The sequence below is a fragment of the Arvicola amphibius genome, chromosome 2 (genome assembly GCF_903992535.2).
Source record: "Arvicola amphibius chromosome 2, mArvAmp1.2, whole genome shotgun sequence".
Classification (NCBI taxonomy): Eukaryota; Metazoa; Chordata; class Mammalia; order Rodentia; family Cricetidae; genus Arvicola; species Arvicola amphibius.
Window position 1 is genome coordinate 152,319,954 of NC_052048.2, and position 22,544 is coordinate 152,342,497.

A 22,544-nucleotide genomic window follows, 5' to 3' on the forward strand; every position below is an offset into this window, starting at 1 on the left:
GCAATGCTTTCTTAGTTTTTTTTTTTTTATTTTGTTTTGTTTTTTAAGGCGTAGTTTCTCAGCAGAAAACTTTTAGGTTTCTGTTTAATTTTGAAATTATAGACAATAAAGCCATGTGGATACTGAGATACTTTCTGAATGTTAATTAAAGCTATTTTCATAAACTACAAAGATATGATGTATGTATAAGTGATATGAAAGTAGAAGCGGACCTATCTAGGGAACAAAGGGGACTAACAGATGAGGGAGAGTTAGAGACCTGAGGTTAGGAAGGTGTTGGGTAAATTTTGCTCAATGTACACTGTACACTTAAATGATAATGTTTTTATGTAATTAAGTATCATACGTCATGAATGTAAACAATGAAAAAAGTTTAAATTTATGGAGAAAATGTCTTTTTCCTTTTGTATTAGTTCTTCAAGAATTTCATTTGATATGTTTTGTTTATATTCACCCTTTCCCCACAACTTTCAGATCTACCCCTACTTCTCTACCTACACAAGAGGTTTTTGTTTTTTTTTTTTAATCAATCAAATCCAGTTTACATTGTTCAAAAATTCCTGGGCGTGTGGCTTTCCACTACAATGTGTGGGCTACACTTTTAAAGAAATCTGATCCTCTTTCCCTCAACAACTATCAATTTCCAGTAGTTCCATCACTGGGGTGGGGCTTCGTGTGCACCTCCCTTCTCTGGGGTGGGGCTTCGTGTGCACCTCCCTTCTCTGGGGTGGGGCGTCGTGTCTACTTCCCTTCTCTGGTGTTGGGATTCCTGTCTACTTCCCTTCTCTGGAGTGGGGCTTGTGTCCACCGCCCTTCTCTGGGGTGGGGCGTTGTGTCCTCCTCTTTTCTCTGTTCTGAGACTATTTTTGTCTGGAGTTTGCACAAGTATTGTGCATGCTGTCGTCCTGCTCTGAGTCCATGTGTGCACATGCCCTTCTGGATCAAGACAAGTCTGTTCAATCGTCTTCAGAGAAGCTATGTTTTTATTTTTATTTATATTTTGTTTATATATTTTCATTCTTTTATTTTCTTTTTTCCAATAAGGATATTTAAGTTGATTTATTGTCCCAGTCAGGTGTGGGTTACATAGAAGCACTCTCTATTCTCGGAGCAGAAACATGATCTCCTAATTCAAGGTCAGATTGCATCTTGAACCTCAGTTACTTTCTTATTCTGAACAAAAAATATATGTTAACTTCTACCACCAAGTAAAAGAAAAAAATTCATTCATTTCTTTTTTGTACTTTTATAAGTTTATTTTCTTTTTTAAAAAAGAAAACAAACTATCTTTTTTCATTTTACGTACCAATCCCAGTTCCCACTCCCCACATCCCTCCACTTAACCCTGTTCCACCCCCATCCACTTCTCAGAGATGGTAAGGCACATTGCTTTGTGGAAGGTCTAAGGCCCTTCCTACTATGTCTAGGCTGAGCAATGTATCCCTCCAAAGAGAATGGGTTCTGGAGTTGATATCAGAAACTTTATTCAAGATGCAGAGAATAACAGACCGACATACACAACTTTTGCTACATAGAAAGGAAAAAATACTAAAGTACCATTTTGATTTTGAAAAAACCACATTCACATTTATACTAACACTGAAAAGGAACTCAACAAGTTTGTTAGCTTTGTAGGAAAATTTTGATTGAATAGAAAAGATATGAACTTTCTCATATTTTGAAGCTTGGGTATATATCTTTTATTAATAAGATTAAAAGATTACTGTTCCAAGGAAGGGAAAATATGCATATGGTGTGCTATATGCTAAAACAGCTTGTTTCAAAGAGAAGAACTTGCCCAATAGTTTCAACTGTATAATAACTTGACTGTTTTTCATGGAACATTTTTTGAAGCGAACAGCTTTCCAACAAATTACAGCAATCCAAATTTAGGATGTTAAGTAGAAAATGTCTCTTCACCAAATGTAAGCCTGTCACTTCAAGGAAAGTAAGCAGTGGTGTGCTGATGAATGTTTAACAATTAGCCCTCTGCTAGGAGAACAAATCTGATTTGTAGAATGGAGCTGACTTCTGTGGGGCAAATACTTCTAGCTCACTTCAGAGTTCTGATTTCATATCAATAAATACAGAGGTAGGAACACAAGATCAGTTCTCAGAAGCAATCACAAACTCACTATTACATGTTACTGAGGGCTTTCACCATGATGAAATCAGAGATTATCTGTGGAAAATAGATTTTAGGAGAATTTACACCCTGGCAACTCTGTAGTTTGCAGACTCCTCAGCACTTAAGGGCTCCATGGGTTCAGCATCAGCAGACTCCAGGGCACCTGTGCTCGTGTGTACACTCATAGAGTAGCAAAATCACACACGGAATTAAAAATAATCAAAACTAAGCATTAAAATGAAAAAAATGAACTTAATGTGACATAGTATAGGAAGCTTAATTGATATGGTTTCATATTTTGTCTTGCAGGTAATTTGTAAGGAGCTACCGATTGTTCTAGCATCAAGTAATATTAGACGAGTAGAATACTCTTCCCCTTCCCAACTATAATTTGTGTGAGGCTAAATTGTCCTTTGTCTTTCAAGTTCACCTATCATGACAAGAAGATGCCTTATTGTTAGTACTGAAGCTAATACTGCAAGTCTGAGAAAAGTAAACAAAAAATAGGTCACAGTAGAGTCTCCTTATAAATACAAGATCAAGACTGAACGTGTATGTGTGTGTGTGTGTGTGTGTGTGTGTGTGTGTATGTGTGTGTGATATTGCTGATGCAGGGTAAGTGGCTCAGGAGAGCATCCCTTGTGACACTCCTCAGTGTTGCAAAGGGTACAGCTTAGCCATGCAGAATGTTCTGAGAACTGTCTTTCTGTGGATATCAACTTTCATTTAATTTAATGCATTTCATGACTGACAACTAGTTCCTAATTCATTTATATATTTTGCAGATATCTATGGCTTTATTAGAATACTCTATATTTGATTTTATGTCCCCAGAGGGAAAAAGATGAGATGTGTTTAGTTTATTTTGAAACGGGCAGGCATATATCACTGACAAATTTACATATAATGAGCACACTAAAGATCATTAGTTTCTTCTCAGCTAGAGCATGGCTTATGAAACAAAGTAGATAACCTATTTTCCTTATTAATCTACAAGATTAAGCTTTTTTCTTACTGTTCAGAAATCTATAGTAATGAAGAGGGTAAGACAGATATGTCAACTTGAAAACCTACATATTGGTACTAATTCAAAAGTTTGCTGGTAACTTCTTGTTCATAAAGTAAAATTTAAAAAATGGGGGAAATATTTCACATTATTCTCATTAGTTCCTGTCAACTTGACACAAACCTATACATATCAAGTAAGAATGAACCAATTTGAGATAAATGGGACTCTGTCAGATTGGTCATACAGGGAAGTCTTGGGATATTTCTTAGTGTTTGCATGGGAGGGGCTTAGGCTCGTGTTGTGTGTGTGTGTGTGTGTGTGTGTTGTGTATGGTAGTGTGAGTGTATGTGTGTGTCCTAGGAGTGTCATCCTGGGGGTATAAGAAAGCAGGCTGAAGCAAAGTCATTGAGAGGAAAGGCCAGTATGTAGCCAGTCCTCTGGGGCTTTTGCTTCAATTCAATTCTTGCCTCCAGATTCCTTGTCCTGACTTACCTTCATAATGGGCCTGTGGAAAATTGTGAGGATAATACGAACCTTTTCCTTTCTAAGCATGCATTTCAACATTCATTGTGTTTTATTCACAGCAATAAAATGTAAATAAGTATCACCTTTGATACTTGTGAGTTTTTCTGAACCACTTAGTCTTAATACATCCAAAGAACAGCATTCATATATGAAGAAGGACACTTAAAAAAATCCCACACTAGCTCAGAATTGAGAAAGAGATGGTTATTTATTTAGGGGTAGACTCACAAATCAGAATCCTCTGCTGGAATGGAGATCAGAAACTGAATCCCGCAACAGGAAAAGTGGCCAGAAGCATGCTCTACATCAGCATAAATAGTATAGGAGGCCACGCCCCAGTGGGCAGATAACCACTGGCTGTAAGACTTTCTACAGTACCTCCCCTTTTGTTTAAATAAGAGAGTTCTAAGCCTAATGCAAAATTATATAGAATACAAACAAAGATATTCAATAATTATCTTAACTAGTTTGAGTCTTGTATAATAAACAACTTGGCCAAGTCATGAGAGAAAAGAAACTGCAATTATCTAGTCTTCAACCCCATTGAAAACCTGAGAAGGGAAATAATATTACTTGAGTAAGCAGGAAATGCAATCAACAACTTCCAAAATGTGCAGCAAATGACAGAGAAAAATGGCTACCTGGGCAGTTATCCAAAGTCTTATTTGCAACGTTGAAGCATCCAACTTTGGCTAAGACCCAGAATAGCCTACAGGCCATTTTCCGAGGCAGAAAAATTTTCAAAACCATCTTACCCCCTGACTTGGCAAGATTTGACAATCCTGCTTATCCTTTTCAGATACCATGTACCTTGTCAGTGGTTGAGGCATGGGCAGTTCTTTGCCCAAGGTCCAGTTTTGTCAAGAAGAACACAAGCTCCAAGTGGAGTGTCTTCAGTGCTCAACGTTCTCTCGGGAATAGATTGGTGCTGCCAGGAGCAATCATGTATCACTTCAACAGAACCATAAGTTATTTAAATGCCATATTCTACAGCTCTTTGAAGTAGTTGAAGATTACCTGTCTATGCAGAATACAATCTCTATGTATCTAAAGAACCTGATTAGTCTAACTATAAGTATGACAAACACAGATGACTATTAACCTATAATTCATAATACCTGTATAACTCAATGACTAAGACTTTATATTAGAATATTATACAATAAACAACTGTGCAACAAGTGATGACAATGACCTCAAAATGTAAACAATGTTTAAGTGTCTTGATCAGGGTAGAAATGTACATTACAATATGATAAATATATCCTAAAATTGTATCAATATACAAAAATGTTTTAAGAGGAGGTAGAAGCATGCCTGCATAAAATATGACAAAATAACTTTGCCTAGGTATACAAATATAGTAGATAAAAATAGGAATATATTCAATATAATTTAAGTTTGTATCAATACACAAGATCTATACCAATGTAATTGCCTATAAACAATAGCTCACAATTATTCTCTCTATTGCTCACTATTATTATTAGTGTAAGTAAGCTCACAATAATCTATTATTCTGTTCAATTTTCCCATTTTTTAAAAAGATCCCTGAACCTATAAAATTTCCCCACCAACATCCAACCCTATACCAATTATAATCAACCCCTAAATGATGTCCCTAACCTTGAAGAAAAACTTTGTTGGGAGAAGGGATGTCATCTTATAGAATTACTTCCAGCTGTCAAGGGGGGTGATATTCTTTCTATGGAGTCCTGTGAAAGTAAAATGATGGTTAAGTTCTAATATTACTGTCTGATATAATTGTAAATAGTCTCTGAGAATTTGATAGGGTTTTTCTGAGCTTCCTACTTAAAGGTCTAGCCAGAATGTTCTAAAAGCTGTATGATTTGAGCTAGCCAAGTTGGAACCATCTGGAGCAGCTGGTACCAAAAAGAGGTCTTATGGTAGCACCATCAACATCATGACATAATATCAACCAGGTGGAGATGTTGGGAGCCCCATCTTCTTCCTGGAAACTTCAAAGATTACTGCAGGAAAATTAATTATTCATTGTTGAAAACTTAAACATTATTTATATAGACATATACAGACATATATCAATGAAAGGTACAATAGAGACAAAAATAGATATGAACAAAACTGAAATTTTTTCAAAATTCTTTTTTCTTTCTGTCCCATATTATGGCTCCTGACATGAGACAGAAGCTCTGAATTTTTATTTAACAACATAATTGGATTCGAGAGAGACGGGCAAGTATCCAACTCCAAAGTCAGGTCTCTATATGAATATATATACAATCATATATATATATATATGTGTGTGTGTATATATGTATATGTACATTCATATATATATGTATATATATAATGTGTGTGTTTAAATGTATGTGTATCAGTTACCTGATCTCATAAATCTGATTCATGTTTTTCAATGATCCTTAGTGAATAGTTAATTTTCTTTCTGTCAGCATCCAAATATCCAGGGTCTCTCAGATTTTTGAAGATTAGTATTTTCCTGCAAAGACAAGAACAGAACCCTTCACAAACACTTTTGAGGTTTCCCTTACCATCTATATGATTGTCACCATTGTGGATGAGCTCTCATTTCTCTTTTTCAAGAGGGTTTTCTTTGTTTCAAAACCAAATCTTCACGAATTTTGATGGTATCCATAGTTTTTTCTTCTCCTGTGGAAACAAGACAAAAACCCCTTCCCCAGCGCTGTACATTTCCTGGCTTTCCATTGTGAGGTCAGCACATTCTTGAATAAACCGGTGATTTAATTCAGAATACTTTTCTATTATACAATACAATGTCTCTCTGCTGCTGTTTTCCCTTTCTCATTAGCGTTAAGCAAACTCAAGGTTAATAAAGCATTATATAATCTATTTCTGGGGGCATTTTTCACCTCTTCCTGTTTGTTTAACATATCTTTTAAAGTTCAATTTGATTTTTCTTTAACTGCCATACCTGGAGGATTGTGTTATAAATGTAATATGCTTAATATTATAATAAGCAAAAGACTGTTTCATTTTCCTAGACACATAGGCTGAAACATTATCTGTTTTTATTTGTGCAGGTATACACATGATGGCCATAACTTCTAAGAAATGTGTGATTACTGAATCAGTCTTTTCTGAGCTTAAAGCAGTTGCCCACTGAAAACCTGAATAAGGTCATGGTATGGTGTACACATTTTAATTTTCCAAATTCTGCAAAATGGAATACATCCATCTGCCATATTTCATTCCTTTGAGTACCCTTTGGGTTAGTCCCTGTAGGTAGCAGTGTTTGGTTATAGAAAGAACAAGCAGGACATTTCTTTATAATCTCCTTAGCTTGTTGTCATGTAATAGGAAACTCTTTCTTTAAACCTTTGCTATTGACATGATTTTTTAAATAAAATTCTGAGGCCTGCTACATGCCTCCAATTAATAATTGATAAATTTCTGCATTACCTTGTGCTAGAGGACCTGGCAGAGCTATATAAGATTGGATGTGTGTTAGGTATATAAGACAAAGCCTATTCCTGATTATGTCTTGCACTGGATAAATAATGAAGTCATTTCTGTATCATCTGGTATCAACTTAGCAGTTTTAATATGCAAGATAACTCTTTCTGCATATTGTGAATCAGTAACTATATTAATAGGTTCATTAAAATCCCTTAGCACCACGAGAATAGCATATTATTCTGCCTTCCTCACAGAATTATAAGGGCTTTGTTCTGCCTTACTTAATTCTTCTGATTTGTAACCTGCCTTCCCTGATTTATTTGAACCAGTATAATGTACAGGGTTCTAGTTATTGGAGTATCACGTACAATTTGGGGACGAATCTAACAAATTTTCTTTATAACGTTAAGTCCATCGCTTTTGGGATAATTGCTATTAATTTCTCCCAGAAAATTAGCACAAGCTTTTTGCCATGGTTCATTGTCTTCCCATAACTTTTTTATTTCATCAGCAGTAAAAGGCACTATAATCTCTGCACTATAATACCTGCTAATTGATGAAGTCTCAATTTGCCTTTTACAATTAATTCAGAGACTTTTTCCATATAAGTTTTTAATTTTTACTTGGCTTATATGATAAAAAGATCCATTCTAAGATAATATTCATCCCTCTGTATTAAAATTCCTGTAGGAGAAATTTGGGAAAGCAAGATGACTAGAATACAAATAGGATTTGGATTCACCCTATCCTCATGTGCCTCCTGCAATTTCTCCTCAACAATTGTCAATTCTTCTTCTGCTTCAGCTGTTAATTCTCTGTGACTATTCAAGTCTTTATCACCATCTACAGTTTTGTTTAAATGAATTATTAGATCAGGTGTTAACCCAACAGCCGGTTGTAGACTGGAAATGTCTCCTAATAATCTTAGAAGGTCATTAAGAATCTGCAACCAATCATTCCTAATTTGTGCCTTTTGTGTTCTAATTTTCTGCAAACCTATTTTATAACCTAGGTGATTGACAAAATCTCCTCTCTGTATTTTTCTCAGGAGCAATTTGTAATCCCGAATTGGCAAAACTTTCTTTACTTATTCAAACATCCTTTTCTAAAGTATCTATGTTTGAATCATATATCAAAATGTCATCCATATAATAATATAATGTAGATTATAAACTGAGGAAATTGCTTACATATTATTTCCAATGACTGACTTACAAAGTATTGGCACAGAGTAAAGCTATTGAACATTCCTTGTGAGAGGACAATCCATTGATATCGCCTAGTAGGCTAAGAATTATTATAAGTAGGCACTGTGAAGGCAATTTTTTCCTCTATCCTTTTCTTGTAAAGTTATGGTGAAGAAACAATCTTTTAAAATCAATAACTATAAGAGGTCATCCTTTTGGTTATAGAGAAGGCAGAGGAATTCCAGATTATAGAGGGCCCAGAGGTTGAATTACCTTATTTACAACTCTTAGATCTGTCACCATTCTCTATTTACCAGATTTCTTTTTTACAACAAATACATGAGAATTCCAAGGGCTGGTTGATTCTTCAATATGGTGAGCATCTAGTTGCTCCTATACCAGCTTTTCTAAAGCCTGCATCTTATCTTCAACTAGAGGCCTCTGCTTAACCCATATTGGTTTATCAGTTAACCATTTTAAAGGTAAGGCTATTGGTACATCTAAAGGTTTACTAGTTGCTTTATGTTCTTGTACAACCTGAATGACTAGTGACCTTTGTGTATAGTACCTTACTATATCATTCCCAGAATTATGAGTTCCTGGGACCACAACAATGTTAATCTGGGTATTCCATTGTTGTAGCAGGCCACAACCCCATAAATTTACTGTAATATTAGCTACATATGGCCTCAGCTTCCCTCTTTGACCTTCTGGCCCAATACAGTCAAGCCATCATGTACTTTGTTTAACTTGAGATATGATTCCAATTCCTAGTAATAGAACAAGTGCCTCTTGAAAAGGCCAATTTGGATGCCAAGATTTTGGCGTAATTATACTCCCATCCGCACCTGTGTCTATCAAACCAACAATTACAATGCCATTTATATGTACTCTTAGCTTTGATCTTTGACCATTTATAGAAGTCTGCCAGAATATACGTTTCCTATTTCCTATTGGAATTTTTGACTTATCCTCCATGTTTATGCCATCATCTAGAACAGTATGGTCTTTTATAGAAGGCTCTGAATTTTTTTAATTTTTCTAGTGAGACATGCCCTCCATAGTTACTGGGAATGACTAGGCCACTTTTGGCTTGGTGGCCTGTGAGAGGCCCCTCAAGTAGTTTCCTGATGGTATCTGGTTGCCCTGTCTGTCTTTTGTTGACCTGCATTCATTGGTCTAATGTTGGCCTTTGCCACACTTTCTACATAATACCTGAAGGCTGATTCTTCCTGTTCTTGCCATTCCCAGAGGAGATATTATTCCTAGGAATTTCTTGTCTACAATTCCTTCTCAGATGTCCTAGTCTACCACAACTGAAACATTTGCCATTTTGACATCTCCTTATTCCTTTGGATATTTCTTCTCCTACCCAAGATTCAGTATTATAATCAAATATCTCAATGTTCATTGTATGCAGGATCCATTTATCCAGAGGTGCTAATCTAATCCTTGAATGCTCAAGTATCTTTCTGCATTCTAAGTTGGCATTTTCAAAAGCCATAGATTCAATAAGTACTCATCTAGCATCTGGGTCTGTTACTCCTATTTGTACAGCCTTAGTTAATCTTTGTAAAAAGTCAGTAAAGGGTTTCTCTCTGGCCCTGTTTAACCCTGGTATATGATTCAATTCATTTTTGAATTTTATCCCAAGCATTTAAGGCTGCTTTGTGGCATAGGGACAAAATTTGTTCATTGTAAAGAGCTAGAACCTGTGGGTCAGCATAAGGGACTTCACCAAGATTTTTTTTTAAAGATTTATTTATTTATTTATTAAGCGTACAATGTTCTGCTGGCAAGGAAGGAACCAGGTCTCATTACAGATGGCTGTGAGCCACCATGTGGTTGCTGGGAATTGAACTCGGGACCTCTAGAAGAGCAGCCAGTGCTCTTACCCTCTGAGCCGTCTCTCCAGCCCTTCACCAAGAATTTGATATTGGGAAATCTCAAGGCCTCTTGCTTTTCCCTGTTGTTCCAAAATTTTTGTCTCTTCTATGAAATAAATTCTAAGCATTAATTGAGGCCCATTATTCAGGACTAAAACTAACTGACATAACTAACATGACTATAACTAACAGTCATGCGGCATTGCTTTGATGCTTGAAGACCATGACTTTATCTTCTCCCTAACAAATGTGGAATGCAAGCCATAAGTTACAACAGCTTTCGTAATTTCTTTAAGATCATTCATTCCTATATGCATCCCTCTATCTTTTTGGATCCTTTTGGGCCTTTAGAATTTGATGCTTTGTCAGAGTAGATTACAGGGTAGGAAATTAAAACCCTGAGTAAGTCATCTCTGACAGCTACTAGCAATGTTGAATCCTGTCCCTGTGGCTTCTTTCCCTGGTCATCATCTTTAATAATTTCCTTAATTATTTCAAATCCGTTTACTATCATCTTTTGTAAATCTTGAATCTTCTGGCCTGTATATATTTCCAGTGATTTTATTTATGTACCTAGCCTCTTGTCCTCATTCTGTACATATGATTCCGAGTTCTGAACTTTCTCCTTTAAAGATAACATCTCATTCTTGGACATTACTTCAATAGCGTGCAGACTGCCATCCTGGTGAGATATTCTATCTTCTAACTTATCATAACTTTTTAACAATTTTGATTGTCAAATTCAACAGTATGAATTCTTTCAGATAACTTCTTACTACCCTTAGATATAGATTCAATTTTGTCTGTCAAATTAATGTTATCCTTTTTAATAGTATTAATGTTTTCATGTAACTTTTGATTTTCGATGGTATTAATCTTGTCAACTAGCTGTACATTATTAATCTGTAAAGACTGTATCATTCCTACAAGTGCCGCATTCTTTCTTAATATGAAAAAAATTGAGTCCCAATACTCAATAATTTGAAGTATCACCATAACCATATCAGCTTAGCAAAATATAATCCATAGTATTAGCAAAAAGTTACTAAAAGTTTCAATATTAATGTTGTCTGCTATATTGATTTATCAATTACATGTTATGTGATCTTGTAAACTGTAATCTTTATTGTCCAGCAGATGACATGGTTGCAGAGTTGCGACTAGAAGCAATGCAGCCAGTGGTGACAGGAACGGTCCTGAGCCGATTTAGTTCACCACTTTGGTACTGGTTAAATACTGAGAAATATGCTTTGCTTGACAACTTAAAAGCAATTAAATCAATACCATACATGGAGTAAGAAACCCAGAACTCATGGGTAGGGAGCAGAAACGAGAAGCTAAACAAGTCACAGTGAAGCAAGGAACTGTGCCAGGGAACCCCACCAGGGAGCCTAGGATACTGCGCCAGGAAACTGCACCAGGGAATGCGGCAGTCATGAATGTACTTGGGAAATTTCCAACTTGCCAGACGCAATAAGCTCCGCTGTGGCAGGGGTTTTACAACACACTGCTTAGGTAAAAGCAAGCCAAGCAGGCAGGGTTGGGAGACTGTCTGGGCTGTGGACTGGCTAGGCCATTGGCCATCCACCTATTATATGTGGAGTCTGAATCCATGTGGGCACCAGAACGAAGAAGGGTACTTAAAAGAAATCCCACACTAGCTCAGAATTGAGAAATAAAATGTTATTTTATTTAGGGGTAGACTCACAAATCAGAATCTTCTGCTGTCCTGCAGCCAGAAAAGAGGCCGGACTGGCATGCTCTACATTGGCATAAATAGTAAAGTAACCACTGGCTGTAAGACTTCCTACAATACATATAATTTTTATTATTTTTCTGGAACATATGTATTTGTATCCAAGTTTGTATGTCAAGAAACTTTCCATTCTAAGTAAAGACAGAGCAGTTATCCATTAATTTAGCACTTTTTAGGTTATAAAAACAGATATATCTTAAGATCTAAGATTTTGAAAATTGAGCTACATTAGGATGTGGACAATATTGAGATAGTGAGGGAAAGAAATGGTAACTAAGATAAAGGATAGTGATAAAAAACACCAGAAAGAAAAGAGAACAAGGGAGTTGAAGGCTTGAAGCTCCTGTAGAACTGGGTCCTCAGATGGCCCAGTGCGTGTTTCTGCAGTTTTCACAAACTAACCTTCCTTTCAGCCCTGTGTCATCATCTCCTGCCCGACCCTGCTCTGTGCTCTCATTCTACTCCCTCATCTCTGGAGTCTGAGTGCTAACATCAGCTTGATTTTAATAGACTTAGGAGCCACACCACACCCCAATAGAGTAGATTATGACATGCTTTATTAAGTTTCTTGTGAATTGTATTGCTTTATGAAAATCAGGTGCCTATTTGAATGAGAAGGAATAAATTAGCAGAGTAATATAACAGGTATAGATGTCATCCACTATACATATATTCAAACAATAGCTCTGTATTAATTGTTTCTCAATCATTACTTTTTGCTTGCTGTTTACTTGTTTTTTTTCCTTTTTTTTTTTTTTGGAGATGGCTTCACAGTGGAGCCATATTTGTCATAAACTTACAGTGATTCTCCTGTCTCTGCCTCTCTGGGGTTGGAATTACAAGACTAGGCCTCCATGTCTGACTGAATCAATTCTTTTGTCCAAACTGTTTCTGTGGTCACAGCAACATTATAAATAGTGTATCTAAGAAGAAGAAAAGCAGGGATTGAAAAGGAAAAATTAACCAAAAGAAAGCAGGTATGATTTGCATATACCTATTTAGATGCTTTTCTATTTAACTAACGAGTTTTAAGAATAGCTGTCAAACTGTTAAGACCATAGTTCCACTAACCTTGTTGGCTTTTAAGAGGAATGAACAAAATCTACTAGAGACCTAGAGTGAAACATTTTATTTCTTTCTATTGTGTAGAAAAAGAAAAGGGAAAGAAAAAAAGAAGATAAAGAAAACAAATATGAAAATTAAAGACCAACATTAATTTTAGATGTGGTTTATAGTGTTGGATTAATCTAATCCCCAAAGGCTGTCACCACAGTGCCCACTAAAACAAAACAGAATATTAGTTATCGAGACACGTATACTCTTTTTTGAGCCTTCATAGATGTAACTAGAATTCCAAGCCTGATGAGTGAGGACTAGACAGAAAGAGTCACAGAAGATGTGTGTTTTGCTCAGTTTATTCTTGGGGTCTATGTTTCCCACTATTCATAAAGATAGTGGCATTTCATGTGTTCTGACTCATTAATCAACTGGTAGCTTCATTGATTCTTTCTGGCAGACAGCTCTTTTCTGAAAACTACCATGATAGAGGTCCCTTGACCAAGATAGAAATCCCGCGCTCAGAGAACAACCACACCTGTAGCAGCAACAATTTATCCAAGAGCAAACAACGTCTTCCTTTCTTCTATCCTTTTACCAGCATTCCCAAATACACTCAAGTCCTTGTAATAAAAAGACAGCAATTCTATTGCATTTCTTTGATAAAATGAGACGTAGAAATAATGAAGGTTAAAGACAGTAAAATTTCCATCATCTTTAGAAAAGAAATGCTACAGAATAACCTGCATTGAGACACTGACAGCCTGAGTGGTAGTTTAAATTAAAAATGTATCCTTAATTTACATGCAGTTAGAAATCAGTTTTTATGCCTTGTGAATCTAGGTTTGGCAAACGTGTAGAGTCACATAATCACAAGCACAATCAAGATACAGAATAATTTCATCAGTCCACACTGTCACTCAAATAATTATCCTGGGCTGCTACTTGATAGTCTGAACTGCTTGTATTGACCTGCTCTATAGTGTACAATTTTGCTTTTGTTATATTTTCTGGAATGCCAAATACAAGGAATCATACACTGGCATGCTTTTCTTTTAAAGTATGCTGTATTTAAAATACATGCATGTTATTGTGATATCAGTAGCGTGTACATTTATTATAACTGCTAGTATTATTAGTAGTATTGTGTGATGTTACAGATCAAAATCAGGGCTTTACATACAATATAGATGCAGTCTATCACTGAGTTACATTTCCAGACCTGTGATTTTATACTTGAGTAATTCTTTCAAGTGAGTTTACCTCTTCTGCCTACAAATGAGTTTTGATGTTCCTAAGTCTTAAAAAATAAAATGATATAATCATGTTTATTAAAAGTTTTTGTTTGGGCAAAAATATTTCACTACCAGGGAACTTTGAGTAGGAGTTTTGAGTAAGTTCAAACTGTCAGTTAACTTTACATGAACCTACCAAGACATTTTCATTAATGCTGTTCTTTTCAGTTCAGAATGTGACAGCCCTGCTTGTTCCTCTTCATCCTTGTCATGATTGCCATAACCAGGTAGTTTCCACTGTGGGTTAAGCTTTGGTTATCCTCCTCAATGGACAGTGGAGTCTTTCGTTTTTCAATGCATTTCTTTCTTCACATGATTTAGGCATCATTTCTATGTCTACTTGCCAACACAAAAATTTCTTTGGTTGAATATTTGCTAATATTTCAATTTTTATTGGGTGTATTTTTTACATATTGAAAGTTCTTCATGAGTTCTAGACACTTGTTCTTTGTCAGACATGTAATTTGAGAATACTTGGAACTAAAGAACATCATGAGAGTTACCAAATGTTTTCTGATTGGACTCAAGTTCTGTTTCTCAAGATGAAGCCCAAACATAGCATTATTATTGGACCAAGAAATATGGCTGTACAAGTCGTGGGGAGAAACTACTGCTATTAATCTGTTAAGTGGGCATTCCCTAAGATCAAACATGTGTGTGTATGTGTGTGTGTGTGTGTGTGTGTGTGTGTCTTAATAAACATGTGAATGTGTGTTCAAAAACACAGTGCTAAGGAAAATTACAGATTTACAGAGACTTTTTCCATAAATGAATTGACTATATGTTGAGGATTATGAGTAATGAAAAAATTAATTTTATTATTCCATAAAAAGATATGTACTTTCTTCTGGTATCATTTCTTCCAGCCTGAATAACTTTCTTTAGCATTTCTATTATTGAAGATTTACAAAGCCACTTTATTTCTAATTATATTTATCAAAAGTGTTTTTGTTTCCTTTCCCTATAACCCTTAAAACTATCCAAGTCTTTTGTCTTTCATTTTTAGCATTTCAACTACAAAACACTCAATACAATTTTCTTTGAAATATCTTATTTAGAGCTTACCTTGTTTCTTGAGCTCATAAATTTATATCTCTTTAAAACTAATTCTATAAGAAGGTTTTTTAGGAACTGCTTATACTCATTCTTCTTAAGAGGTAAATGGTGGCTAATGGATTGATATCTACTCACTTATGAGCCCTGTAGATATCAGCAAATTGTCTCAGCTACAATTTACACATTTTCAAAGAATTTTCAGATTTGATTCTATTGGAGCCAAGAGCTAATTAGACATGATGGCAAATGCGTTGCAGCCAAATACCACTCATCTCAGAGGTATCAAAAACGTCTCCCATAATGAGTCAGTTAACCTGAAGCTAGTATAGTATTGGTTCTGAAGGGTAATCCTTTGGGTGAATTGGATTTTGATGCTATGCATTTGTGTGAATAGGTACTAACATACACAATTAAGGCCTATTGCCAGAGCTAAAAATGTTACTGAAGATGATTATCAAGTTGAGTGTTCTCTTTAGTCCAGCATAGATGAAACTGGAGCTTCACTTTCAGAACTTTTTAACATTAGTGGATTTCCAACTCTAGGAATTTGTGTCTTGGGCTGAAGGGCAGATTCTAGTTACCTGAATACAGAGTGTAGAAGCAGTTGAAGGTGTGTCTTACATTGAGAACTTCAAGTTATGTCTCACACATTTTTCTTTTTGTTTATATCTTATCTAATTTTACTTTTCTCCTCCTCATTGAAGTTTTATAATTTGTGAGTTAACATATTCTACCGACAATGCTATTAGAAAAAACAAAGGGTGTTAATGTTAATAAAAAAAAAAAAACTATAGCCTGTCTTTTATAAAAGCACGTGGATAGATAGTCTAAAAGTATTGATTCTCTTCAAATAATTTATAATTTTAGAGAAATTCTAATAGAAATCCCATTTTGGAATCATCAACACAATTACAAATGAGGTTTTTGATAAAATAATGAGAGCACATTTTAATTTCCATTTCTTTCCTTTAATTTTTCTTCCTAAATTTATTTTATGGTACTACACATGAAGATAAGCATTCTATTACCCAGCCCAGCCTTTGTTCTTACATTTTAAAATTTGTTTGTACTAACTGTACAAAAACATAAATTTTTATTATAGCATTTCCATGCATGTATATGCACCACGTTGACCTCCCTTTTCATCATGTTGTCCAGTGTCGCTGGCCGATGAGCTCCTTCCCAGTATCTGGCTCTCTCCTTTAGCAATATGTTCTTGGACTACGTGTATTTAAAGTGACTACTTTGGGTAGGAATCCATCATCTTCCTGCTTCCTAGTTGTTGCTTTTGTTTTTCTCTCTCGTTTCTGTTTTCTCTTAATTCTCATCTGAGCTTATTATTAGGGAATTTTTTCTAAATGAGGTTTTATTTGTTTTTTGTTTCTATTGAGCTGTATATTTTTCTCCACTCTCCATTCTTCCCCCTCCCATTCTATCCTCTCCTATTATCCTCACACTCCCAATTTACTTAGGAGACCTTGTCTTTTTCTACTTCCATGTAGATTAGTCCATATATGTCTTTCTTAGGGTCCTCATTGTTGTCTAGGTTCTTTGGGATTGTGAATTGTAGGCTGTTTTCTTTGATTTATGTCTAAAAGACACTTATGAGTGAGTACATATTATATTTGTCTTTCTGGGTCTGAGTTACCTCATTCAAATTTATGTTTTCTAGAACCATCCATTTGCCTGCATATTTCAAGATGTCATTTTTTTTTTCTTCTGTGTAGTACCCCATTGTGTAAATGTACCACATCTTCTTTATCCATTCTTCAGTCAAAGACATTTAGGTTGTTTTTAGGTTCTAGTTATGACAAATGATGCTGCTTTGAACATAGTTGATCACATGTCCTTTGTGGTATGGAATTTCTGGGCCTTGAAGTATATTCTTATGGTTCCATTTTTACCTCCTGAATTAAATTTTCATTTTTTAACCTTTTAAAAATATAATCTGAAGATTTTGTATATATTTTAAAATATCCTAAATCCATCTTTAACTACAAAGAACTCTTCACTTGCAGCTCAGGAAACAGATTAGTCCTAGTTAGCCTTTCTTTTCAGTGTTACTAATTATGACTATCATCATTATTACATTGTGTACATTCTTGTATATATAGGCACACATGCCTTTTTAAAGGGGCATATGTGTGTGTGCATACTTTCCATAGAATGTTCCTGGAGGTCAGAGGAAATCTTTATGGAACTGATTCTCCCCTTTCTCTTCTATATGACTTCTGAAGATTAAACTCTGTTTACCACATCTATGTAGATAGTATTTTAATCTACTGAGCTATCTTGATAGCCTTGGTCCTCCTTAATTTGTAATTTCCTAAATCTCTCTTGCATTTGCCAAGATAATCTTTGAGACAGAGAAAGAGAGGGGAGAGAGAATGAGAGATAATTAATCAGAATGATTATATAATGCTGTATCAACTACAAAACCACTCATTGTATTAGTGACATTAGTGACTGTTCAGTTTGAAGATGGTTAAAATATTAAAATGCTCATTTTTATAAGTGGCTACAATCGATAAAAATATTATCTCAGTTTTATCTAGTATATCATTATGCAAAGAATCAAAATTATTCTGTATATGTAGTGAAGATACCAAATTGAGTTCCATTTATTTTTGTTTTGCAATGTTTGTAACAATGGCAGATAATAATCACCAGAACACAATTCATCCTTCAAATATTTGTCTTAGGTAAAGAATAAATTATATCTCATCTACAATATAATCAAAACAATAAACACAGGAATAAGTTTAACTTAAATGGTTGCTATGTGAAATGTTCCAGTACATTGGAAGAGAATTTAGTATTATTTTTAAAAACTGAGAATGTAAGCCTAGACATCCTGCACCCCATGTCTATATGAAGAGCAGTGTACAAAGATGTTCTTTTATTAAAGTGGTGTGAAGTCAGACATAGCCTATCAATAGGAAATTGGCACTATATGTACATGTATATGTATATGTAGAATAGAAAAACAGTGTATTCACATGAAATGAAAATATGGGGCAATTATAAGAAATTAATGAATTGTGTTTATCAAGGGAAATTTATACCCAAAATACATTGTTAAAATATAGACTTATATAGCTACCTAAAGTAATATGACCACTACACATTAGGAAGTATCCTCAGAAAAGATTTCCAAGGCATTAACACAACTAAAATGACTGATGGAACAGAAGAGAAGAGAGAAATGTTTGACATTCAAATAATTTTTAGTGTTCCTCTAAATGCAATGAAATACTAAAGAGAGAATAATTTATATTGTGATATTTACATGTGCACATATAACATAACCTTTTGTGTAAACATGGTTTAAGACAATAATGGCTTAGTATTGTATTAATGCTGCAGTTACTGATTGGTTGGCAAAGGTATTTGTTTATATAACACTTTCATAGTTTTAGGTTGATAGGCCAGCTACTTTCTCAAATACTAGAAGGTTTTGCATTGGGGATTAATGTTTGACTTGCAAATTACATGCAAAAGTTACCGCCTCAGCTAAAATGCTGGGAATAGTCACATGACATCATTCACTGTCGAATGGAATGGAAACTGGAACCTGTCATAGTCCAGGAAGAGTGAGAAATATTGGGGGAACCCAAACTAAATTCACTATACAGGAAAGCAAGGCTGTGTGTTAGCTCTGCACTGGTTGTTTAGAAATGGAATGAGTCAGGGTGCAGTCCTTTTGTGAGAACCAGACAGCAAGTGCAGCCCATAGCTTTATATGGCAATTAGGTCTGCTTTCAATGATAAATATGATGGCTAGTCCTGGCAGTCACTTTCTGAAATCAAGTTAAATGCAAGCTTTTGGACATTCTATTGGAGGATTTCCTGATAGGTTTATTTAAAGCTGAAAACTATACTCCATACATCTCCAAAATATATAAAGAACTCAAGAGATTAGACACCCAAATCCAAACAACCCAAATAAAAATGGGGTACAGAACTAAACAGAGAATTCTCAACAGAAGAATCTTAAATGGCTAAAAGACACTTAAGGAAATGTTCAACATCCTTAGCCATCAGGGAAATGCAAATCAAAATAACTCTGAGATATCATCTTACACTTGTCAGAATGGGTAAGATCAAAAACACCAATGATAGCTTATGCTAGGGAGGATGTGGAGTAAGGAAAACACTCCTCCATTGCTGGTGGGAATGTAAACTTGTGCAACCAGTTTGGAAATAAGTGTGGAAGTTTTTCAGAAAATTGAGAATCAACCTACTTCAGGATACTCTTGGGCGTATACCCAAAAGATGCTCAATCATACTACAAAGACATACGTTCAACAATGTTCCATAGCAGCATCGTAATAGCCAGAACCTACAAACAACCTAGATGCCCCTCAACTGAAGAATGGATAAAGAAAATGTGGCACATTTACACATCAGAGTACTACTTAGTGGTAAAAATCAATGACATCTTGAAATTTAAATGCAAATGGATGGAACTAGAAAACATCATCCTGAGTGAGGTAACCCAGAGCCAAAAAGATGAATATAGTATGTACTCGCTCATAAGTGGATACTAGCTATAAACAAAGGATATTGATCATATAGTTCATGATCCCAGAGAAGTTAAGTAACAAGGTGAACCCTAACAAAAGCATATATAGATCCATCTGGAACGGGGAAATAGACAAGATCACCTGACAAAATTGGGAACATAGAGGTGGGGGAGAAGGGAGGGTAGAAAGGGAATTAAAGGGGAGAAGGGGTGACAATGAGAACTTGAGCAATGGAGACTTTGAACAGGATACCATCTGGCAGGAACCCGAAGGAGTTGGGCAATGAGACATTTGCAGAGTAGGCAGAGTAAGGCATTTTATTTATTTACATTGCATAGAAGTAGAAATTGTTGTAGATGAGATTCTACAATCACTTTTAGGATATTTCTTGCAAGGAAGAAATTGAGAGGAGCACAATTGAGAATTTATGCTGATTTAAGTATGTTAGAGATGCTAGGTACCAAATTCATGGTCAGACATCTCAGGAATAGCAGGGTAGGAGACAGTTGGGTTTAAAGTGTGTGCTCACTGCCATCATCTACTTCAGAGGATACTCTAATGAGGTATGCATGTGATGTATTTCCATTTTTCTCCACAGGGCAAGCTTTAAGGTGGCTTGTTAATAGTGATCTTTCTCACCTTTCAACCCTTCCAATTTTAATACATCAATAATTCTTTTTACCACAGGGATTTATTCTTAGGATGCAGAGACTGATTTGGTTTTGGCTAATTAAAAACAGACAGACACAATATACTATAAAGGCGGTAATGTAAAGTGTTACAATTAGAATTGTGTGTGCCTAAGAAGGTACAGCTGAGCAGTATATTTGGATAAAGCAGGAGTTTTCATTAATAATAAATTTGAGATAAATAGCCTAAAATATCCATTAAAAATATATTTACCTTTTTTTGTTCTTTTTAGCATAAATGCCTGGTATAAAACTTTCCAATTTGGATACTTTTTAATAGTCACATAGGGGTGGGTTGGAACAACAGTAAGTTATGCCATTGAACTCAACTATTTCATATGTTTCTTTAAATTTTTGTATAGAGATTAGGTGAAGTTGTAAATATAGTAGTCCAGAGGATATAAAGCTTTCTAATTGTAGGCTGATCATATGGAAGAGTTTTAAATTTATTTACTCTTAATATAAGTATAAAATTAAAAACAACTACAAATTTTATCATGCAAAAGGAGTTATCACAAAATACAATGCAGTGACTAACAAACCAATGGGTGGGGGGGGGGGGGTCAAGCAACTCTTCTCATTTTTATTGAGCAATATTTCCTTGCTAATCGCTATGTTTTATTCTTTCAAAAATATAGCTTTGATTTTTCTAGTTCTTACTCTCTCATTATCCTGCACCCTAGCTCAAAACACTAGCTGGAAAATTTCAATAGCCCTTGGTATTGTCAGTCCCTTCTGCTAGTGTTCTATCCTGTTTATCAGAGCAAACAGCTGGCTTAAAGTTATATGTGCAGAGTTGTTTTTCTTTACATACAGTCCACAACCCCAGACAACCTAGTCCACAAAGAGGACCCTAACAGAGACATACATGGATACACGGAGGAAGGAGAAAAAGACAAGACCTCCTGAGTAGACTGGAAGCATGGGGGTCATAGAAATGGGTATAAGGGAGAGGGGAGGAAGGAAGGGGAGCAGAGAAAAATGTATAGTGCGCTAAAAAATAATAAAAAAATAGTGGTGTTTGCATCTTTGATCTTGCTACATTGTCAATGGAAGCTCTCTTGTAGGTTTCCATTTCTTCTCAGAGAAGTTCTTTGTTTCTTGACAATACTCCCTACACCCTCTTTAAACATACTCCGCCTTGCACCGCTTTCCCTTCACAATGTGTGTTATATGTTGGCCTTCTTTATTTGTTCAACCACTTTTCTCTTTCCCATAGACTTCTCCTGTGATATTTCTCTTCCCAGGATCATAGTCTTCTGCTGTCCCAGGATCACAGTCTTCTACAGTCTAATTCTTACTTACCCATTTTATCTCAACTTAAATTAGTGTTGTTTCAAATAGGATGACTTAAAACTATTTTAGGTAGTAATGGGTTTATGTAACTGGATGTTTCTCTCCTGACTGCCACTTCCTGAATAGCCATTCGGAGGCTTAGTATTAATTATAGAAGTTTGGCCAGTGACTCAAGCTTATTCCTAGCTAGCTCTTTCATTTAAATTAATCAATTTCTATTCATCTAAGTATTGCATGTGGTTGTGGCATTCATCGGCTGTGTGGTTGCCCGTACGTTGGCATGTTGTTCTTTGAGCAGATAGATGGCATCTCTCAGACTTCACACTTCTGTACTTTTGCTTGGGTCTCCCACCTGGCTCTCTCCTGCCTTTCCATAGGCCAAATCTGCTTTATTTATCAACCAATGAGAGCAACACATATCCACAGGGTACAGAAAGACCATCAACAGCGGGTTTGGAACAGGAATTTAACTAATATATAAGCGTAGAAAGCAAGAAATGTTTAAACACTCCCCCAAGTGTAATATGTCTGCCTGTGGTCAGGAACTGACAGTTTGAGAACTGAAAGCATTGTTTTACACTCATTTCCTCAAAGATTTTAGCAGCATAAAATGAATTCTTTCTCTCTACCATGCTGTTCTTTTCCTCAGAGAGTCATTTGAACTTCCAATTATGAATTCAGTTCTGTACCTACTTGTTAATGCTCACTTCCTCCACTA